Below are 16,931 nucleotides of genomic sequence, written 5' to 3'. Positions count from 1 at the left end.
TAGACACTATTGATGTTTGACCCAAAGTGAAATTTCATATGTGTAAACTTAACATCTTCCTCTTTTATTCCCCAGTTCATTTATCTCTTCTGTTATCTGGATTGCTTGATTGGCTCATTTTATATACTGGTATCAGTTGCAATCTCTCATCCAACTGAGGTGCAATATCCCTATCGAAAGTTTTCTTTCCTTAGCTAATACGTGGACATGTTCACATTAAACATAAATTTGAGTTGTTAAAAATGGTTGAGGTTTTCTGTAGGACACTAATTTAAATTGTATGGTCCATTTTTCCTAACACCATAAATACACAAAACCTGTAATAGGGATTGTGATCTTGGTTTGTACAAGTTAATGTAATACCTTGATACATCCCAGAGTATTTTGGGCAAAGAATAAAAAGGTGCTTGCAAAGCCCCCTTGAGTGGCTGGGATAAAATGTAGAAATACTAAACTTCTCCATCTGGAGAATTCCTGATATTCTCACAAGTATTGGGGTTTACCAATTTAATAAGTCAAGTCCTTGATCTTGGTGCTTTCCCTTATGAAACTTATTCTTGCAAAGAAGAACCCAAGCCTACTTATAATGATGCTTAAATGTCATCTCCAGAGAACCTCTTTTTTTGCTCAGAGGTGACGTCTCTCTCAAAGCCAACCTGGCACTGCCCTCCCTGGCAACATGGGATGTGAGTCCCAGGGATGAGTTTAGACTTGTGGGATCAAGAAAGGCTTCTTGACCAAAAGGAGAAAGAGAAATGAAACAAAATAATGTTTCAGTAGCTGAGAGATTTCAAATAGAATAGAGAGGTAATTCTGGAGGTTATTGTCATGCATTATATATATATATATATATATATATATATATATATATATATATATATCTTTTTAGTTTTTAGTGTATTAGAATAGCGAGAAGAGAATACCTGAAACTGTTGAACTGTATTCCAGTAGCCTCAATTTTTGAAGATGATTGTATAACTGTATAGCTTTTACAGTGTGACTGTGTGATTGTGAAAGCCTTGTGGCTGACACTCACTTTATCCAGTGTATGAACAGATGAGTAAAATAATGACATAAAATAAATAAATAATAGGGTGGGATAAGGGGTATGGGATGTTTTGTGTGTTCTTTTTCATTTTCATTCTTATTCTTCTATGTATTTTTTGAGTAATGAAATTTTCAAAAAATGTGACAAAACACAATTGTATGATGATATTGTGCATCAGCAATTATATACATTGGATGATTATATTGTATGTGAATATATCTCAATAAAATTGCATTAAAAATTTTAAAAAATGGTTGAGGAGCATTTTTATTTTCAGTCTTTTAATGAGTGAAATGTTTATGAACTGAATCTGCATCCTTGAGGCTACATGCCTTGGTCTTGGGATATCAAGCTAGGAAAAGCACTCAAAGACAGGTATTGGATATGTAGATCATGGATAATACTTGGTGTGAGTTTTTGTATATCTGTAGAAATGTGTGTTTTTGTGTGTGTGCATGTGAATAGTAGTGGCAATAATAACAATAATAAATCATAATCATAATGTGAACATTTGAGTTTAATCTTAAAAGATGAATTGGCAATTACTAGACCAGAAAATGAGAGCAAGTCCAAAAATCTTGAGAACCTTGCATTCGACCTGCCCTGACGCTACCATTAATCATGTCGGCCCTAACTCCTCAATTTTACCTCCCATCTAACATCCTTTAAATTGCTTCCATCCTTCCCAGGGTTTTGATTATCTCTAGTCATGGTTCCTGATCCTTCAGCAAAGAAGCTGGAAAGCTTCCCATGCAATATAAATTCAGCATGTCAGCCAGGGCACCCACCCTTCCTGCTCTTTGACAAGTGACATATGCCAACTTTCCGACACTACTTTCAGCTTTATTTCCATATGTCATGCCTCACAGGACATCTCAGGCAATGCAATGTCCTACTTCTATTATCGAAGCCTCTTGCAGTTTTGTTATTATAACAGAACAGTGAGTGAGAATAAGAGATTGCTAAAACAACTTTTTTTTTCAAATTTCTTCCATTTATTATAACCCAGAAAAATGTTCATGGTGAATTAAATATAATCAGTACATACAGTTTTTATTCTCTAAATGAGAGTATCGAAAAAAATTTATAAAGCTCTGCTAATAATATTGGTTTTGACTTGTGTATAGTAGTAAGTAGGAGGCACAGAGCAGACAGATGAGGTCATAATGTCTGTACAACAAAGTGAATAGTTTTATGTCAAATCTAGAGGTAACTCATAGATAGAGGTAACTTGACAATTTCCCCTTTTGATACCAAGTGTTGTGCAGGGATGAAACTACACAAACACATGCATGTTGCAACACTTACTAAGCTAAACACACATCCTAAATAAACGTATTGAATAATTTTAAACATACATTTCCATAGTTCTGAACATGCACCTAGAGTGTCAAACTTTGGATGACCATGCTCCATTGGTTCAGTACTATGACTCAAAATCATAATGAACACAGTTTAAGAGCTCTTACTACACTATCACAGTGCTAACATAGGTATTAGATGTTGGACTTCAAATCCTACAACAACTCCAGGATGTGTGGCCAAAAACAGAAAGCTGGGAATCATTACTATTAAGCATTTTGTTAGATACAAATGGTTAGAACAAATGATCACTTCTATTTTTCAGCAGAGATTAGAATTAATTTTAGTAAGTTTTAAGAGCTTTTTAACAATAGTTAAGACATAATTACACATCAAATTTCAATATTACTATCATGTACAGTGTGTAACATCAAAAATTAAAAAAAATCTTATAGAAAACTGTATACCATTTAATAAATGCCATTTTAGTTACCTACCTTTCAAAGTGCTGTAGGAAGCAAGATGTATAATTACAGATACAGAAATTAGCTAATTAACCCATTGGTATACAAAATTGTATACCCCCCACTTTGCAGGGTCACTGTCATATGAATTATCTAATTGCTTTCTGTTTTTGTTTTCTCATCTGTAAAATAGGCTACTAGTTGTATATGGTAACGCAGGGAAATAACTATAGATGGTTATTGAAAGGAAACTGTATTAATAAATATATACAAAATGCATATACACACTAGGCAACAAAAAAAGTTCCATGTAAGGATTAATTATCATCTACAAAATAAGGACAATATTGTGAATTGAGTAAATTCATATAAAGCCCCCTTGCCTGTCTCATAGTAAGTCTCAGTGTGAACAGTCAACTACCTACAAGGTGAGAAGCTGGTCTGTTTACTTCCTTTTCATAGATGAAGAAATTGATTATGGGAGAGTCAAGCAAATCTCCCAAATATCAGTCGCAGAGTCAAAACATTCACATTTTCTCTTTTAAGATTTCTATAGACTCCTTCCCTTTTAGCAGTTCCCTACTCTGAAACCCTTACATTTACCCTTCCTATTCATTTCTGTGAATATTGCGTGTAACAATTTATTCATTTCAGTCGGGGAAAGTGCTGCTGCTCCATGTGTGGTTCTGCACACACAATTAAGATTGTTGTTTCATTTTTGGTTTCCATAGATATGAAATTTCTGACTTCCTTGCTGGTTTGTGATTCTAGGGGTTGAACAAGAAAACATTCTTCTTAGAAATGGAGGAACTGACTTGGGGTGGGATTAGAGAATTGTTACTTCACATATTTTGGGTACAAGAAAGAATCAACAAATTCTTAGAAAATAGATAAACTGATTCTTAACCTTGCCTGGCCTAAAAGCATATTTTTCACCATAGTTTATTTTTCCACTGGAACTACACTTTTAAAATATATGCTCCTGCCTTCTAATGTACCTTTCTTTCATTCTCTTTGTCTATTTCGAAGAGCTTACAGAGCATCTGGCTTCTGGATCCCTTGGCACTTCTGAAATGTAATATCCAGGGATTTTTAATTCTGCACTTATTTTTAGGAAATCAGAAGTACATTATGTCTGACACATTTGTTTTCTCTAGCCAAGGTTGTTGCTAGTGAAGTAGAAAAACTTGATTTCTGATTAATGAATTTGGTCATAGGGCATTAATATAATGCCACGTATCCCAAACAAAACACAAGCAGACACTTGCTGCACAGAGGGCATTTCTTTCTCACTCAGAAACCTATTTTCTCAACATAGGAGAAGGATAGACTTTCAAGGATTGACAATAAATTCAGTTACAATCTCCTCAGCTTTGATATTTCTAATTTTGTTAGTAGTCACTGAAGAAAGAGATAGGAGAGGATATTTTTTTCCTCTCTTTTTGAAGACACCAAATCTCTGTTCACACTGCCTTACAATTCAAAACGCTGTTCTTCTCTTGTCCTTGCTTAATATACAAAGTAAAGGTTCCTTGTGTGAGCTTTAAATCAAGGAGTGCAAAACTGGATTCAGTTATTTGGAAGAGCAAAAGCAGAAGGAGCCTGAGGCAGACTTGAAGACAGAAGTTTGAATTCCTGGGAGTAACCAACACCCTCCCTTTCTGTGCTCCCCACCATTCATGTTTCCAGCGAGCCATGTATTAAATTACAAATTGCTTACCTGCATCTTATGACCTGCAACTAGTTGGCTCTCTACCACGTTTCTTGTGTTGCTTGCCTCCTTTAGAGGCCCACTCTTGATTGACACAACCTGTAGTAGTTAGGTTCAGGCGTCAACTTGGCCAGGTGATGGTGCTCAGTTGTTCTGTTGCTATGGGCTTAAATCATCAGCATGTGAAGTTCATCTATGACTGATTATTTCTTTGGTTGGCTCAGGGGATGCCTTCAGCAATGAGTGAGGCTTAAAAGAAGGAGTCAGAAGAGAGAGTCCAGAGCCAGCTCAGACCCAGATGTTTGGAGATACAGAAAGGAACCACCCTGGGGAAAGCTGTTTGAACCCAGAAGCTGTGAGAGAAGCACAACAGACATCTCTGTGTGTTTTCCCTTATCAGAAAATTAGTAATTTAAAAAATTCCCTTTATAAAACCCAATCCACAGTGCCTGACCATGCAAAAAAAAGAAAAAGCCAATCCATCTCAGGAGTATTACATCCCAGCAGCCTTAGCAAACTGAAACGCAACATGATGAGCAATATTTTTTTACCTTCTAACAGGAATTTTTGTTATTGCAGAGTAACTCTTTGGTCTAAGGGAGCAGGGTATTTAGTTTTTATGTCCTAATAGATTCATAAATTCTGTGCTTTTGTTAGGTGGTTCAATATTTTAGCCAATGCTGGAGTCTCTTTCCTAGAGAAACAGTAGAGGGATTAAGAATGCAAGATCTGTGGTTAGGTTATGTGTGTTCATATTTCAGTTTTTATGCTAGGTTGTATGATCTTGGAAAACCTTTTCAGGCTAACTTTGCCTCCATTTCCTCATCTGCAAAACTGAGATAGTATGTCTACTGCATGGGATTCTGATGAGGATTCAGTAAGATAACTGCATGCGAAATAAATCACTTGAACAGAGTATAACCTATAGTAAGTACTCAATGCAAGTTATTTTTTTTAATAAATCTGAGTTTTTCCAGGATGTAGTAGGCCCAAAATATCAAGAATAGGAAAATAATTTATAAAGAAATCTTCATGATAAAAGGTATTTGTCACCTATATAAAGAGAATACAGAATACTGCTAAAAGAAATTAAGAATGATCTAAATAAATGAAAGGACATATTGTATTCATGGATTGGAAGACTAATACAAATAACATGTCAGGTCTACCCAAACTGATTTACAGATTCGACTCAACTCCAATCAAAATACCAACAGCCTACTTTGCAGAAATGGAAAAGCCAAATAGCAAATATATTTTGAAGAGTAAGGGGCCCCAGATCAAAAAACATTTTGAAAAAGAACAATGAAGTTGGAGGACTCACACTTCCTAACTTTAAAGCATATTACAAAGCTACAATGGTCAAAACACCATGATACTGGCATAAGATATATATATTGAACAATGGATTTGACTTGAGAGTTCAGAAGGAAACTCTCACATTTATGGACAATTGATATTCAACAAGGCTGCCAAATCTACTCAACTGGGACAGATTAGTCTGTTCACCAAATGGTGCTGGGAGAACTGGATATTCATATCCAAAAAAAATGAAAGAGAAGTCCTATCTCACACCTTATACAAAAATTAACTAAAGATGGATCAACAACCTAAAACCATAGAACTCTTAGAAGAAAATGTAGGGAAATATCTTAAAGATCTTGCAGTAGGAGGTAGTTTCCTAGATCTTACACCCAAAGTGCAAGCAATGAAAGAATAAATCAATAATGAAATCTCCTCAAAACTGCACACTTTTGTGCATCAAAGGACTTTGTCAAGAAAATAAAAATGCAGCCTACCCCATGGGAGAAAATATTTGGAAGCCATATAGCCAACAAGGGTTTAATATGCAAAATATATTGAGATCCTACAGCTCAACAACACAAAGACAATTCAATTAAAAATAGTCAAAAGACATGAATAGATGCTTTTTCAAAGAGGAAATACAAATGACCAAAAAAGCATATGAAAAAATGCTCAACTTCACTAGCTACTAGGAAAATGCAAATCAAAACCACAATAAAATATCATCTCACACCTAGTAGAATGGCCATTATATAAAAAAGGACAGATAACTGCAACTATTAGAGAGGATATGGAGAAATAAGTACATTTATTCACTGTTAGTAGGAATATAGAATGGTGCAGTCACTCTGGAAGGCAGTTTGGCAGTTCCCCAGGAAGCTAAGTATTGAATTGCCTTATGATCCAGCAACACCATTACTAGGTTTATACTTGGAAGAATTGAAAGCAGAGACATGAACAGACATTTGCACACTGTAGTTCATACTGGCATTATTCACAATCGCCAATAGATGAAAAGGGACTAGATGTTCCTCAACTGATGAGTAGATAAACAAACTCTGGTATGTATATAAACAGGATATTATGCAGCTGTAAGATGGAATGAACTCATGAAGCATGCAACAACATGAATGAAACTTGAGAACATTATGTTGAGTGAAATAAGCCAGAAACAAAAGGACAAATATTGCATGATCTAACTAATATGAACTAACCATAATAAGCAAACTCAGAGTTAAATTAGAGTATATATATTATGAGGAGATAAAAAGGGGGAAGAGACTGGAAAGTTGATCCTTAAGGAGTATATAAATGTTTAATAAGGTAGACTGTAATGGTTCAGAAATAGCACAATACTGTGTGATGGTAACACTACATTGTAAGCGTAATTTAAAAAGCTGAGTGTGAGTATGGCTGAAAGAGGAAAATTAGGGTCATGTGTGTCACCAGAATGAAAGCTAGATGATAAAAACTGGGACTGCATAACTTAGTGAAATCTAGATTGGATGATGATGGTGGTTAATTGCACAAATAACATAAAGTGTTTACGTGAGCTGGAACAAAACATATGTCATTATTACAAGATGTTAATAATGGGTTGGTATACAAGAAAAATACAATTAATGCAAACTAAGGTTTGTAGCATTGTAATATTCTTTCATCACTTGTAACAAAGGCACTATACCAAATCTAAATGCCAATAATAAGGGGTTGTTCTAGTTTGCTAGCTGCCAGAATGTGATATACCAGAAATGGAACGGATTTTAAAAACAGGAATTTAATAAGTTGCAAGTTTAAAGTTTTAAGCCCATGAAAATGTCCCAATTAAAGCAGGTCTATAAAAATGTCCAAATTAAGGCACCAACAAGAGGCTATCTTCACTCAAGAAAGGCCATGAAGTTCAGGGTTTCTCTCTCAACTGGAAAGGCACCTGGAGAACATGGCGACATCTGCTAGCTTTCTTCCCAGGCGTCTCGTTTCATTACACTCCCCCAGGGACATTTTCCTTTTTCATCTCCAGTGGTCTCTGGCTGCCTGGGCTATGGTGAATCTGTGGCTCTCTCTTGATCTCAGGGGTCTCTCCAAAATGCTTCCTCTTTTAAAGGATTGCAGTAAACTAATCAAGACCTACCTGAAATGGGGAGAGTCACATCTCTTTCTCATCAAACCATGGAGGCAATCTAATCAATTTTCAAGCTACACTGCTGAATAGGGATTAAAAGAAACAGCTGTCTCCACAAAACTGGGTCAGGATTAAACATGGCTTTTCTAGGGCACATAATCCTTTCAAACTGGCACAGGAAATATAAAGGAGGGGTATGGATTTTTTTGTTCTTTCTTTTTGGGAGAAATGGGAATGTTCTCATATAAAAATATCATGGTGGTGAATACATAGCCATATGATTATGCCAGGAGCCACTGATTGTACACTTAGGTTGGATTGTATGGTGTGTGAATAACACTGTTAAAAACAAACAAAAACACATGGGGAATGTATAACACAGTGGGAAAAAAAGTCCAACATAGAACTACCGTAAAACCCAGTAATCCCACTTTTTATATATCCCAAAGAATTGAATGCAAGAACGAGGAAGATATTTGCACGAATGTTCATAGCAGTATTAATCACAATAGCCACAAGGTAGGAGCAACCCAAATGTTCATTAACAGATGAATGAATAAACAAAATGTGGACTATACATACAATGGCATATTATTCAGTTGTAAAAAGGAATGAAGTTCTGATATATGCCTCTACAAGGATGAACTTTCAAGATATCATGCTGAGTGAAATAAGTTATACACAAAGACAGATATTGTATTATTTCACTCACAAAAAAGAACTAAAATATACAAATTCATAGAGGCAGAAAGTGTATTACAGGTTGCTGCTGGGTTGGGTGTGGGTGTGGGAGAGAGACTGAAGGGTTAGTGCATAATAGGTATAGGGTTTATCTGGGCTAATGGGAAAGTTATGGTAATGGATAGTGGTGATGGCAGCTCAATATTGTGAATGTGATTAATCCTACTGAATTGTATGCTTGGGAGTAGTTGAGATGAGAAAGTTTATGATGCATATATGTTTTTACAGTTTAAAAGAGTGAAAGACTAAAGAGACAACAACAACCTTATGCAATACATGATCCTGGACTAGAATTAATAAGGGAGTAGAAAATGTGTACAAGGACATTATTGGAACATATGAACAAATTGGAATATAAACATAAGTTTTATATCAATAATACATTTCTTTCATTGATAACACTGTAGCTGTGATGGTTTGAAGCTGTATACTCCAGAAAACATGTTCTTTAGGTTAATTCATTCTTGCGGGTGTGAGCCAATTGCAAGTAGAGCCTTTTGAGGAGGCTACGTCAGTTAAGGTGTGGCCTGACTCAATTAGAATGGATCTTAATCCTCTTAGAAGGGTCATTTAGTAGAGGATAAAATTCAGACAAAAAGAGAGAAAGCCACAGAAGAAGTTGAAAGCAAGGAATCCCAGAAGAGAAGTGAGAGAGTAGATGCCACCACAAGCTTTGCCATGTGGCAGAAGAGCCAAGGATGGTCTTCAGGAAGAAAGCATCATCTTGATGATGGCTTGATTTGAACATTTTCCTGGCCTCATACTATAAACTAATAAATTTCTATTGTTTAATCCAAACAAAAGGTGGGAGGAATTTATCCCTAAATACTCAGCCCAAGTTTGTTTTACATTCTCTTTTGCCACAGTCACTCCCACTCTTGAGAGCCAGAGATGTCTCCTTTGGCCTTTAAAAGCAGTAAGAAAGCTCTGAAGGTAGAGAAAGTGGTTCCTTGGGGGTTGCCAGCTTGGAAACCAATGCTGCCTCTTTCCAATCCCAAAAGGCAACACCTGTACAGGATACACAAGGGTGTCAACACCAGAAACTCATCTCTGCACAAAAGATATCAGTGAAACCTATTACATTCAGTATAAGTCCAACATGAAGATTTTTAATACTTCTACTGCAACCTCAAAGCTCCTCCTTCCTGGGCGCCTCACCTCAAAGAAGCAAAATATCCCATAGCACTGATCACTCTTATGTTCTAGCTCAAGTCATTTCCTTCTCTTCTTCTGTTTATTTCTCTTTTCCCTCTCCTGAGGCAAATCCTGTGTCCCCAAGCCCTGATTTTCACAGAACAGAGCTATGGGTCTTCTTGTTCCTGAGAATGGAGCAGGAGTGGAAGGCTTAAAGCAAATATGGAAGGAGCAGCAGCCTTGGCCTTGGTTCTTCTCAGGAGCATCAGTAAATATACATTGTTCTCATAAATGCTGGCAGATTATCCTCTTCTGATGATGAGTTTTTTAAAAAATTCCTAGACATCTCTAAAATTTAATTCCTATAAATTATCGTTGGTCAAAATTCTATTGTGTTGAATTACATTGTGCAACATAAAACTTTAGGTGCTCTTGGAAGGTTTATACTTTATTGAACTATGTACAGTGTTCTAAATGTTAACAAAAATTAATTGAAGTAATTTACGTGGATTGGCTATTCAGCTTAAATTTGAATTAGGGCTTTTAAAAAAAAATTCCTAGACATCTCTAAAATAAACCTGAAATTAAGAAACATTTGAGTTCTCATTTTGGCAGCAAATATACCAAAATTGGAACAATACAGAGAAGATGAAATGTCCCCTGCACAAGGATGACACACAAATTCATGAAAGGTTCCATATTTTTAAGATGAAGCTTTTAAAAATATTTTTATTGACAAATCTTCACACACACACATTCCATACATGGTGTACAATCAGTGGCTCACAATATCATCACATAATTGTGTATTCATCACCATGATCACTTTTGGGAACACTTGCATCACTCCAGAAAAAGGAATAAAAAAGGAAAAAGAAAAAAAACAACCATGCTCCTTACCCCTCCCTCTCATTGACCAGCAATATTTCCACCTAACCAATTTATTTTACCCCTTACCCCCTCATTATTTATTATCCTTTTTTTTTTTTACTCATCTATCCATATCCTGGATAGAAGGAGTATTCAACACAAGGTTTTCACAATCACACAGACACATGGTAAACGTTATATCCTTATAAAACCATCTTCAAGAATCAAGGCTCCTGGAACACAGTTCAACAGTTTTTAGTACCACCCTCTAGTCATTTTAAAATATCATAAACTAAAAAGGGATATCTATATAATGTGTAAGAATAACCTCCAGGATATGCTCTTGATTCTATTTGAAACCTCTCAGCCACTGAAATTTTTATTTTGTCTCATTTCTCTCTTTACCCTTTTGGTCAAGAAGACTTTCTCAATCCCTTGATGCCAGGTGCTGGCTTATCCCAGGAGTTCTGTCCCATATTGTCAGAGAGATTTACACCCCTAGGAGTCATATCCCATGTAGGGGGGAGAGCATTGAGTTCACCTGCTGAGTTGGATTAGAAAGAAAGGCCACATCTGAGCAACAAAATAGATCCTCTGGGGTGACTCAGACCTAATTTTAAGTAGGTTTAGCCTATTTGGATGAATCTTGAGGACAGTGGTTGAGTGAAATAAGCCAGAAACAAAAAGACAGAATTACAATGTCTTACTAATATGAGCTAACTATAATGTACAAACTAGAGAATTGAATTCAAGAGCACAGGCTATCAGGGAAAGGCTTATTGTAAAAGTTCCTAGATTGTAAGCACCTACAGCAGTCACATCTATTTCTGAATTTAACTGTTATTCTAAGTTCTGAGATGCTGAGCTCTTTGTGTATAACCTGAAATAAATAGAAAAATAGCAGATCTCACAGAGATGAAAGATACCGTAGACCAAGTATACTAGAGACACACAATAGCAGATTTAAAGAGGCAGAAAAAAGAATAAGTGTATTAGAAGCTAGGACAATTGAACTAGAACACACAAAAGAACAAATGGTGAGCAAAATGGAAAAATGGAACTAGATCTCAGGGAAAGGACAGACAACACAAAGGACAGACAACACAAAGTGCACAAATATAAGAATTATCAGTATTCCAGAAGGAGAAGAGAAGAGTAAAGTGATAGGAAGGGAAGTTGAAGAGATAATGGTGGAAAACTTCCCAACCCTAATAAAAGACATAAATATGCAAATCAAATAAGCCCAACATATTTCTAATAGAATAAATCCAAATTGGCTTACTCCATGACACATACTAATCAGAATGTCAGAGCTTGAAGAGAAGGGAAAGTCTGAAAGGATTAAGAGAAAAGAGATTCACTATATACAAAGGAAACTACATAAAGACTGAGTTTGGGCTACTCAACAAGCATCATGTAGGTAAGTAGGCAGTGGTATGATGTATTTAAAAATCTGAATGGGAATTACTTTTAGCCAAGAAATCTTTATCCTGCGAAATTATCCTACAATTGAGGGAGAGATTAAAGTCTTCACAGACAAACAAATGCTGAGATAATTTGCCAACAAGAGACCATCCCCATAAGAAATACTAAAGATAATTTTGTTAGCTGAAAAAAAAAAAAAAAAAGACAGCAGAGAGAGATATCATGGAGGGTACAGAATTGAAGAGTATCAGTAAAAATAACTTAAAGGACAAACAAGAGAGGGAGAAAATAAAATATAGACCTGCCAACCAAAAACCAAAGGATAACATGGTAGATTCAAGACCTGTCCCTGCAGTAACAGCTCTGAATGTTAATGGACTAAATTCTCCAAGTAAAGGGCACAGATTGGCAGAATAGATTTAAAAATGTGATCCATCTATATGCTGCTTACAAGAGACTCATCTTAGACCCAAGGATACAAATAGTTTGAAAGTAAAAGATATTTTATGTAAGCTGTAATTCAAAGACAGCTGGGAGTAGCTATACTTATTTTAAATAAAGTCAACTTTAAATGTATATGTGTCATAACAGAAAAGAAAAAACACTATATATTAATCAAAGGGACAATTCATCAAGAAGAAATAACAATCATAAGTGTTAATGCTTCCAATTAAGGAGCTCCAAAGTATATGAAGCAAACATTGGCAAAACTGAAGGGAGCAATAGATGTTTTGACAATAATAGTGGGAGACTTCAGTACACCACTCTTTTCTATGGAAAGAACAACCAGAAAGAGAATCAATAGGGTATAGAGAATTTAAATAATGTAAAAAATAAATCGGACCTAACTGATATATATATAGATCATTATACTGTGAAATATAAGGATAAACATTCTTCTCTTCTGCTTGTGGAACATCCTCAAGAATAGATCATATTCTGGGACACAAACCAGGTCTTTAAACATTTAACAAAATTGAAATAATACAAAACACTTTCTTTTATTATGACAGAAACAAGCTGGAAATTAATAATCACCAAAGAACCAGACCTTTCATAAATAATGGAGATTAATTAATACACTTAAATAATCAGTGGGTCAAGAAGAAATTGTTAGAGAAATTGTCTAATACCTGGAGACAAATGCAAATGAAAATACAACATATCAGAACTTATGGAATGTAGCAAAGGCAGTACTGAGTGGGAAATTGTCCTAAATGCCTATATTAAAAAAGAAGAATGAGCAAAAAATGATGACCTAATTGTTTACTTGGAGAAACTAGAGAAAAGAGAGCAAACTAACCCCAAAGCAAATAGAAGAAGAGAAATAATTAAGATTAAAGCACAAAAAGATGAACGGGAGAACAACCACTAAAAATTAAAAAAAAAAAAAAAGAAAGAAAAGAAAACAATAGATAGAATCAACAAAACCAAAAGTTGGTTCTTTGATAAAATCAATAAAGTTGATGGATCCCTAACTAGCTGGAGAAAGTAAGAAAAGATGAGAGGGGTCCATTGCCACGTATCATAAATAAATTTTAAAAATCATAAAAGGATATTATGAACAACTATATGCTAACAAACTAGATAAATTATATGAAATGGACACATTTCTAGAAATGTACAAACTACCGACATGGACTCAAGAAGAAATAGAACATCTTAACCAACTAAATACAAGTAAAGAGATTCAATTAGTTATCAAAAATCTTCTTACAAAGAAAAGCCTAGAGCCAGAGAGCTTCACAGGGGAATTTTATCAAACATTTCAAAAATAATTAACACCAATTCTGCTTAAACTATTCCAAAAAACTGAGGAAATAGGAACACTACTAAAGTCATCTCATGAAGTTAACATCACTCTAATACCAAAACTGAATAAAGAGCCTACAAGAAAGGAACATTATAGACCAATTTCCCTAGTGAATATAGATGAAAAAAATTCTCAACAAAATTTTAGCAAATTGAATCCAATGATATACTGAAAGAATTATACATCGTGACCAAGTGGGGTTTATACCAGGAATGCAAGTTTATTTCAACATAAGGAAATAAATCAATGTAATATAGCACAGTAACAAATCAAAAGGGATAAAGTACATGGTCATATCGATTGATGCTGAAAAAGCATTCAACAAAATTCAGCACGCTTTTCTGATAAAATCACTTCAAAAGGCAGGAATTGAAGGAAACTTCCTCAATATCACAAAGAGCTGTTTTAGTTTGCTAATGCTGCTGGAATGCAATACACCAGAAATGGGTTGGCTTTTAAAAAGGGAATTTATTAAGTTACAAGTTTACAACTCTAAACTTGTGTGCTGGTTTAAAAATATTATGTACCCTAGAAAAGCCATGTTTTAATCCTGATCCAATCTTGTGAAAGCAACTGTTTCCTTAATCCTGATCCAATTTTGTAGGTGGGAATCTTTTAATTAGATTACCTTTATGGAGATATTACACGTAGGTGGGTGTGACTGCATTAGATGGAGATATGACTTCACCCATTCCAGGCAGGTCTTCATTAGTTTATTGGAATTCTTTAAAAGGAACCATTTTGGAAGAAGCTTTAGAGCAATCAGAGCCAAGAATCCATGCAGTTTTGGAGATGAAGAAAGAAAACACCCCTGCGGGAGCTTCATGAAACAAGAAGCCAGGAGAGAAAGCTAGCAGATGGCACCATGTGCTCTCCCAGCTGAGAGAGAAATCCCAAAATTCATCAGCCTTTCTTGAGTGAAGGTAACCTCCTATTGGTGCCTTAATTTGGACATTTTCATAGCCTTAGAACTGTAAACTTGCAACTTATTAAATTCCCCTTTTAAAAAGCCATTCCAGTTCTGATATATCACATTCTGGCAGCTTCCAAACTAACACATAAGGCCACAAAAATGTTCAAACTAAGGCACCCAGAGAAAGATATCTTAACTCAAAAAAGGTCAATGGTGTTGAGAACACCACTGTCACATAGGAAAGCATGGCTTCTTGTTTCAAATACTTCCTTGGGGGCGTTTTCTTTCTGCATCTCCAAATGTCTCTTTCTGTGTTAGCCTTGAGGTTTTTAAAAATGTCTCCCTCCTAAAGAACTCCAGTAAGTGGATTAAGACCCACCTTGAATGGGTGGAGACACATTCCATGGAAACCATCTAATCAAAAAGTTCCAACCACAACTGGGTGAGTCACATCACCATGGATATCACTTAATCAAAAAGATCCCACCCAAACAATAGTTCCGCCATCATGGATATCACTTAATCAAAAAGATCCCACCCACACAATAGTTCCGCCACAACAAAATTGGATTAGGAAAAAGACACGGCTTTTCTGAAGTAATAACAGTTCCAAACCAGCAAAAGGGCATATATGTAAAACCCACAACCAGTATCATTCTCAACAGTGAGAGATTGAAAGCATCCCCCCTAAGACTGGAAATGAGATAAGGATGATGTTCTAGTTTGCTAGCTGCTGGAATGCAATATACCAGGAATGGAATAGCTTTTAAAAAAGGGAATTTAATGATTTGCTAGTTTGCAGTTTTTAGGCTGTGGAAATGTACCAATTAAGGCAAGTTTATAGAAAGGTCCATCTAAGGTATCCAAGGAAAGATACCTTGGTTTAAGAATGTTGGTGAGGTTCAGGGTTCTCTCTCAGCTGGAAGAGCACATGGCAAACATGATAACAGTCAGCTAGCTTTCTCTCCAGGCTTCCTGCTTCAGAAGCTCCCCGGGAGGTATTTTCCTTCTTCATCTCCAAGTTGCTGGCTGGTGGGTGGACAGTCTGCTTTGTGGTTCTGTGGCATTCTCTGCTCTCTCAGAATCTCATAGCTTTTTCTCTTGTTGTCCTTTAGTCTTTTCCAAAGTGCCTCTTCTTTTAAAGGAGTTCAGTAAAACCAATCAAGACCCACCTGGACTGGGTGGAGACACCTTCTCCACCTAATCAAGTTTAGCACTCACACTTGATGCAGTCACATCTCCATGGAGATAAGCCAATTAAAGTTTCCAACATACAGTACTGAATAGGGATTAGAAGAAACCGTTGCTCCCACAAGGTATATTAAGATTAAAACATGGCTTTTCTAGGGTATATAAACCTTTTCAAACTAGCACATTCCACCCTCTGGACCCTAAAAAATACATGTTTTCCCCATATACAAAATACATTCATTTCATAACAATATCAGAGAATCTTAAACCATTTCAGTAGCATTACAAACACTATACAAAGTAAAAATCAGTACAAAATTTCAAAGTTAGTTACAGGCATGGTCTGTCCTAAAACAAAATTTCCTCTGGCTCTGGACCTATAAAAATTCAAAGCTAGTTATTTGCTGCCAACATACAAAGGAGGAACAGTCATAGATTACGTATACCCATTTCCTTAGGGAGGAAGGAACACAATGGTCATTGGACCCAAGCTGTTTTGGAAACCTGCAGGGCAAACTCCATTAGATTTCAAAGTCTGAGAGTCATTTATCTATGGGGCTTTAGAAAGTGGCAATCATATGCTTTCCAAGGGCCTATGCAGTGGCCCACCTCTCTCCAAATGCACACTTGGGGGACATTGGGGAGAACATCTTTTTCTCATTCCATCCTCTGCAAGGATCAGGGCTGCACCCAGGCTCTCTGCCATCTCTGGGGCACACACTCAGCCTCTCCATGTGGTGGCAGCCCCAGAACTCCAAGTCTCTCCAAACCCCAAGGAATGTGCTTGACCCTCTCCAAGGCCTGAGGCGGCATGACTCTTCTACTGCAATGAAATGTAAGGCCCATCCTCTGCCTTTGGAGCAAACTCACCCTCTCCATGTGCTTGGATGGG

At 36.1% G+C, this 16,931-nt stretch overlaps 1 protein-coding gene and 1 non-coding gene across 7 annotated transcripts in view; one reads left to right on the top strand and one right to left on the bottom strand.

Moving 5' to 3' along the window:
• MAGI2 (membrane associated guanylate kinase, WW and PDZ domain containing 2) overlaps nt 1-16,931 on the bottom strand; it is a 1,430,555-nt gene that overhangs the window by 1,120,197 nt on the left and 293,427 nt on the right. The window lies entirely within an intron of this gene.
• On the top strand, nt 10,431-10,532 carry LOC143653336 (U6 spliceosomal RNA). Its single transcript, XR_013161254.1, has one exon. It is a non-coding gene; the product is annotated as a U6 spliceosomal RNA (small nuclear RNA).

This window comes from Tamandua tetradactyla, chromosome 1, assembly GCF_023851605.1.
Source record: "Tamandua tetradactyla isolate mTamTet1 chromosome 1, mTamTet1.pri, whole genome shotgun sequence".
NCBI classification, from domain to species: domain Eukaryota; kingdom Metazoa; phylum Chordata; class Mammalia; order Pilosa; family Myrmecophagidae; genus Tamandua; species Tamandua tetradactyla.
The sequence above is the reverse complement of the archived record's forward strand: the minus strand, read 5'-3'. Positions and strand labels throughout refer to the sequence as shown.